The sequence below is a fragment of the Alligator sinensis genome, unplaced genomic scaffold (assembly GCF_000455745.1).
Source record: "Alligator sinensis unplaced genomic scaffold, ASM45574v1 scaffold919_1, whole genome shotgun sequence".
Classification (NCBI taxonomy): domain Eukaryota; kingdom Metazoa; phylum Chordata; order Crocodylia; family Alligatoridae; genus Alligator; species Alligator sinensis.
The window spans coordinates 44,074-50,073 of record NW_005842191.1 but is presented as its reverse complement, the minus strand read 5'-3'; the positions used below and the strand labels follow the sequence as shown (position 1 = coordinate 50,073).

The 6,000-nt window shown below is 49.9% G+C and overlaps 1 protein-coding gene across 11 annotated transcripts in view; it reads left to right on the top strand.

The window, feature by feature from the left end:
- Positions 1-6,000, top strand: part of LOC102380420 (signal transducer and activator of transcription 5B) — a 63,936-nt gene that overhangs the window by 14,571 nt on the left and 43,365 nt on the right. Inside the window, exon 1 of one of the 11 annotated variants that reach the window (XM_025207286.1) lies at positions 73-996. The exons of 8 other annotated variants lie outside the window; for them this stretch is intronic. The gene's annotated coding sequence lies outside the window, so the exon portion shown is untranslated. Of the gene's footprint in view, positions 1-72; positions 1,001-3,242; positions 3,348-6,000 lie in introns of those variants that run through there. 2 more of the 11 variants (XM_025207289.1, XM_025207287.1) reach the window with 2 other exon arrangements.

The window sequence follows — 6,000 nt, the reverse complement described above, 5'->3', positions numbered from 1 at the left end:
GGCAGGCTTGGGCCGGGACTGCCAGGGGGACAGGGCAGTGGGCGAGACGTGCTGGGAGATGGGCAGGCAGACAGGCGCTGCCGGGGGGACAGGGCAATGGAGAGGCAGACTGACAGGGGTGGAGACTGCCCGCCACGCCGGGAGCAGGGCAGGTAGACACCAGCTGGTGCTGCCCGCCACAGCGGGAGACGGACAGCCACTGTGCGAGACGGCTGGGTGGACGGAGCAATGGACGGGCAAACACCAATGGAGACGGCCTAGCATGCTAGGAGATGGACGGGCAGACAGACTGACTGTCTGGCCCACCTGGAGACAGACTGCCTGGCTCACTGGGAGAGTGGCAGACACCAGGCAAGACTGTTGGGTGGGCAAAGCAATGGGCAGACAGGCACCGGCTGAGGCTGCCTGGCACACCGGGAGACAGACAGGTAGACAGATTGAGATTGCTGGGCAGACCAGGCAATGGAGGGACAGAAATCACCAGTTATTGGGACGATGTCTGAAACCGCCTAGCAGACAGAGCGGTGGACACAGATCGACACTGGCAGGGTCTCCCTGGCGGACAGTGACATGTGAACTCTGGTAGAGACTTCCCCGCATCCAAAGCCAGGGTCAGACAGATGGACACTAGCAGGGACGCCCTGGCAGCTAGAGCTATGGACAGGCAGATGGACGCTGACCTGGCGCACAGAGCGACGGAGAGGGACTGACTGATAGGAACAGATACAGGCACACTGACTGGCAAAGATGAAGATGCGTTCTGGCCAACAGGTCCCAGCAGACAAACAGCTACTGAATGATGGGCAGACAGAGCCTGACTGGTAGACGCAGACAGACGGCAGTCTCGGTCACCCCAGCAGTGCCAAGGGTCTACAGGCTACACAGGCCTCTCTCAGGGAGTCTGGCAGGCGCTGGCCCCAGGGGAGGCAGGATCCCCGCACCCTCTTGCTCTATGTTCTGGTCTGTTGCTGCCAGCATCACCAGCCGCTCAAACAGGCAGGTTGGTTTCACTTTCCCGCTTTTGTGCCTCAGTTGTAAACACAGCAAGTGGAAAGAAGCATTTCCCTCCCCGCACTGAACTCCTGTGTTTGGATCATGCAACTCCATGGTGCTCCCCTCCTCCCTCTCCCCAGTTGTTCATTTCGAATGGTGCAAAATAATAGCCCAGCTGGAGCAAGGGGCGAAAGCCTGGCCTTTTTCCGCGCTCCAGTTGTCCCTGCCTTTCACTGGCACCGGCCTGTGGTTGGTCATGGCATCCTTGCTGCCTAGGGCATATCTTTTATTTTGCCCATTGAAATAGCTGCAGAAGTTGGTCCCAAGTCCTTGCTGTCATGTGCTGCATGAAAATCCACTTACCCTCTGGGGTGGTGGCTGATTCAGATAAAATGCAGGGCCACATGGTGCAGAGAGAGGGCCTTTCATCAGTCATGTCTAATTGGATAATTTTGGGGGAAACCTCCCTCTTGGTTTGCAAGCTCCCTGGGTGGTGATGAGGGTGCTGGCACACACCCCTGTCTACATACAAAACTGTGCAATGCAACACTGAGTGCTTTGGTGGGGGTATAGCCTATAAAACCCCTTGCGTGGGCACAGTTAATACTGGGATATATGTACTACCACCTACATAGCTTGTTCCTGTTTAGGTAGGGGAATAAACTTTCTTATGGCCAAATGTCCCTGTATGTGTCTGTATCAACCTCTAGCTCTATGTGGTAACCAGCAATGACAAACAAGATTTTCATGCTGCTGGGACGACCAGGAGATGGGACCTTGTTCTTTAGGGATAGAGCAATAAAATATACTGTTATGAGACAACCAGCAATATGAATCCACACAAGGGATTACACCGATATAATTATATCGGGGGGGAAAACATCCCCTTTGTCTGTGTAGCTATTTCAGTATGGTGTCTGCAGATTGGACCAAGCACAAAGATATACATGTTATCCCAGTGCAGTGCTAAGCCAGTGAAGGCCCTGACCTGGTCAAAGTCTGTAGGTCCTGTCATAATTTGCATAATTAACAATGATAATTAGGGACCTACTTAAATTGTAGTAAGATGAGGAGTTTTTTGTGGCCTGCTTGCCGCATGCAGAGCTAATTTTGCAGGCATTTTGCAGAGACTCTGCCCCTTGCTGCTGATTGGCAGAGGGGCCCTGGCGCCTCATCCTTTGCTTTTGTTTGGCTGAGAGGCAAGAACCGCATAATTAAATAACAGAATCTGTGGAAATATACTATAAATTACCATATTATTATAAATTGAAGTATTAAACTTAAATTAAATCTTTGTACTCTGATAAACATGGGGGGGAAATTCTGCGGGAAATCATGGCCAGCACCATTTTTTGTAGCAATTACTGTTTTTTGTGGTTGCCACAAAAATCATGATTTAAGTAGGTCCCTAATGATAATACTTGTACTGGCAGGATGCAAAATTATGGGACAGGATGGCAAAAACACTCCACTTCTCTTCATACCTGCTTTGTTGCAGGCTTCACAAGGGTAGACACACTCTTTTGGGCAGTGGGGTTGCAGGTAGGGCCGGGTGAGGCCTTGGGCAGAAGAGACATGCCAGCCATGGAAGACAACTATACAGTGTGGGATGTGGGCTTTGTCATGCCTTTAAGTATTCAAGCAGAGGTGACTCAAAGCCTCCCACCCTATAACATGGGAGTGTGCATGTACAAGGGCCCATCTACTGTGTCCAGCTTCTGGATTGAGGCCTAGTGATGCACTTCTGATATGCTCTGTCTGCACATTGTGCTGCCCAGAAGCCAAAGTGAAAGCAGCAGCACCTCAGTTTGTAGCTGTGTTTTGCATTTGCCCTTTGAAGATGGGACTTCTTCACACACCTGCTAACTATCAACCAGGACAGGGTGGGGAGGAAGCATTAAAAACGTGTGCACGCTCATAGAAAAGCTGACCCAGAGAGTTAATTTTTTGTAAATATTTTGGTTGTTGCGTAACTGCCTGTGGCTAAACTCAACTTAAAAAAAAACAAAAAACCTTGGCACATGCGTTGGTTAGTTTTTGCAGTGTCAGTACCAGTGGCCTCATTGCCAGCAGCCTGTCTGTGTGGGGATAGCAGGGAGAGTGGCTTTGAAATTCAGTTCTCCAGCTGGATGCAATAGGGAAATTGACCTCTGTGACTTGTCCCAAATTAGCTCTACAATAGGTGGAAGACAGGGCCCATCTAGCTATTGGCACAGCAGGATTAATTTTACCCTGTGTTTGCTCTGTAGGAAGCTGGGAATGGAGCTGTGTTGGACTGTCAGAATGCTCATTTCCCCTTCTCCCTGCTGACTTCAGCAGGGCTGGTTTGCATTGACAAAGGAGCGGATAGATAGGTTAGTTGAGATCATGGGCTTGGCAGGTTCCCTGTCCTGGAGGCCAGCCTGAAGATGGAGGTGTGAGTTTTCCTTGTTGCTGTGGTCTGCTGTAGAGTTTGCATTTGGCGTGGACTGCCAGGGGAAAGCAGGCATTGTGAAACTGCCTCCACTGAGTGGCACAGTGGAATAGTTTGGACTTCCTGCCCTTTGATGTTAGCATCTTGGTAGCTCTTTTACTATGTAGGTGTTTAAAATTCCCTCACCTTGCATGTCATCCTGTGAGTTGGCTGGAGAGATGCAGGTTTCCCTTGCTTTACGCTGTACATGTGTTCCTGGAAAATGACACACAACTTGAATTCGCATAAAGGGAACCCACCTTACAATGTAACAAATCTTTTACAAGGCAATTTTGGTTCTCACCAACAGCAGACAATACACACAAGCACAGGGCACTATCATAATGGGGATGGCAACTACAGAAACATGTGTCACAGACAAGGATTGAGGAGCACAGATCCACACAGGAGACTATATTTTGGTGCGTGCCACTCCCACAATACACAGCACAAAGCAGCTGACTGCAGGCTTCCACCACACTAATCGCACAAGAGTGAATTTACCTCTCACATATAACAAATTTTTGGTATCAAAAGGGTCATCGCGTAAGAGCAAATTTGTACATACAGAACCCGCATAAAGCGAGGGAAACCTGTATTGAAAAGTTGCAAAATTAAAGGAAGGGAAACCTCAATGTTTTTTTTTTAAACAATGCAGAGGAACTTCCATTGCTTTGGCTGTGGCCTCTGCTTGGCTATAAACAGGACCCCTTTATTTTCAAATTCAGTAATGGTTGCTAGAGGGACCCTGTGGACAAACACGGCATACTGACAAGCAGAGTTTGTTCTGTAAATGGCTTCTGGCTCTGGAAAGGAAATTGAATGGGGTTAAAATAACCGGTGTGCCGCACCATGAGCCTTCCAAGTGTTGTGCAAATGCTGTGCCCGTGGATGTACATGTTGTTTAATCCCCTCGTGCAACTGGACTAATGCATTCCTCAGATGCAGATCTGCTCTACACCAATGCAAACAGACTTGCAGTTTACCATGGTTTCAAAGCAGGGTGGACAGCCCTGGTGCAGGTTCATCAGAGGCAAGGAGTACCAAGGTAGACAGCATCTCAGCATCACAAGGCTCCCTCGTGACCCTTCCTCAGGAATTGGGCATGCTATCCCTTTATTACTGAGGGGGAAGCCGAGGCTCAGAGAGAGTCAGTGCTCTGTGCAGGATCTCATAGAATGGCTTGCTGAATAGCGGTAGGAAATTGGGACCTCTTGACTGGAGGGTTTTATGTCCAGGTCTCTTGATGTCTATTTCAGATCCACCTTATATTAGCAGCAGGGTGGGTTGCCTGTTTCTAGTCTTTAGAAACAGTGGCTGCCTGTTCTTTGGCCCAAAGCCTGGTAGCTCTCAGGGTTGTGCAGGCTGTAGCCATATTCCAGCCCTTTTTTAAAACTGGGGTCTCACTTTGTCTCATGGCTGGCACTGCATCGAACTCTCTGGGGCAGGGCCTTTGCACTGTGCTGAGCTGGCTCCTTTCAAGACTCAGATCCATGCTGCAGGGTGCCAGTGACTGCTGCTGTTTATTTACAGTGTGCAGGAATAAACAGGATCTTGTTTCATTCACATGGGCAGACAGAGCTGCCCCTGGAGCATAGCAGGCTCTGCTCAAGGGCTGTCAGGTAGTGCTGCGCTGGAATGCCATCCTTTTGGGGTGTCTGTGTCTGTACCTGCTAGTGAGGACAGACCCCTGCGTGTGCTGCATGCATCCTTTCTGAGTCAAAACATGGGTCAAAACACTTTCTGAGTCAAAACACTGAAGCAGAGCTGAAGTGCACCAAATTAAGTTTATTTGCTGTAGCTTCTGCTGTACACTAGATACTTTCCAAACTTTTGGATGAACTGAACTTCAAGGAACTGGTGGTTTAATGGAAGAAATCAAGCGAAAGGCATTGACAGGAGACAACTTACATAGAGTTTATATGCAGAGAAACCAGATTCACTGTAGGCATCAGGGCAAGGGTGGAAGGTAAATGTACATACCGTAGGTGCGCAGGAAAGTTAACCCCTTCATATGGGGCTGTGTGGGTGGAGACAAGCAACCAGGTTGAAGGGCTTGGGAGCACTAGTGGATCAGATGGTCCGAGTTAAGCTTAGGTTTGGGAGAATGTGTTTGAAAAGGACTTTGGTAAAACAATGTGTAATCACCCCCCCCCCCCCTTAGAAGAGGAAAACTCCAGCAGGAGAGTGCTTTAGAGTTACACCCTGCAGCCTTTAACTCCAGGCTCCACAGCCTCCTATTGGTGTGTGAGAATTACAGAATATAGAGCATGGGTGGGGAAAGCCTGGCCTGCAGGCTGGATCAGGCCCGTGGGGGACTCTATTTCCTAGGAGCCCCAGCCTGCATCTCTGTGGCTGCTTTCCATGGAGACCCCGGAAGCAGTGGGGCTGTGACAGTGCGGGGCCAGGGTTTCCCTGGAGGCTGGCTCAAGCAGTGCTGGCAGGGTGCTGTGACTGGATGGGGAGCTGCTCTGGGGCTGGGATCTTTTGGCAGTGACAGCATGGTCCAGAGCTGGGGCAGAGCTGTAATCTATTGCCCACATGCCCTGGGCAGA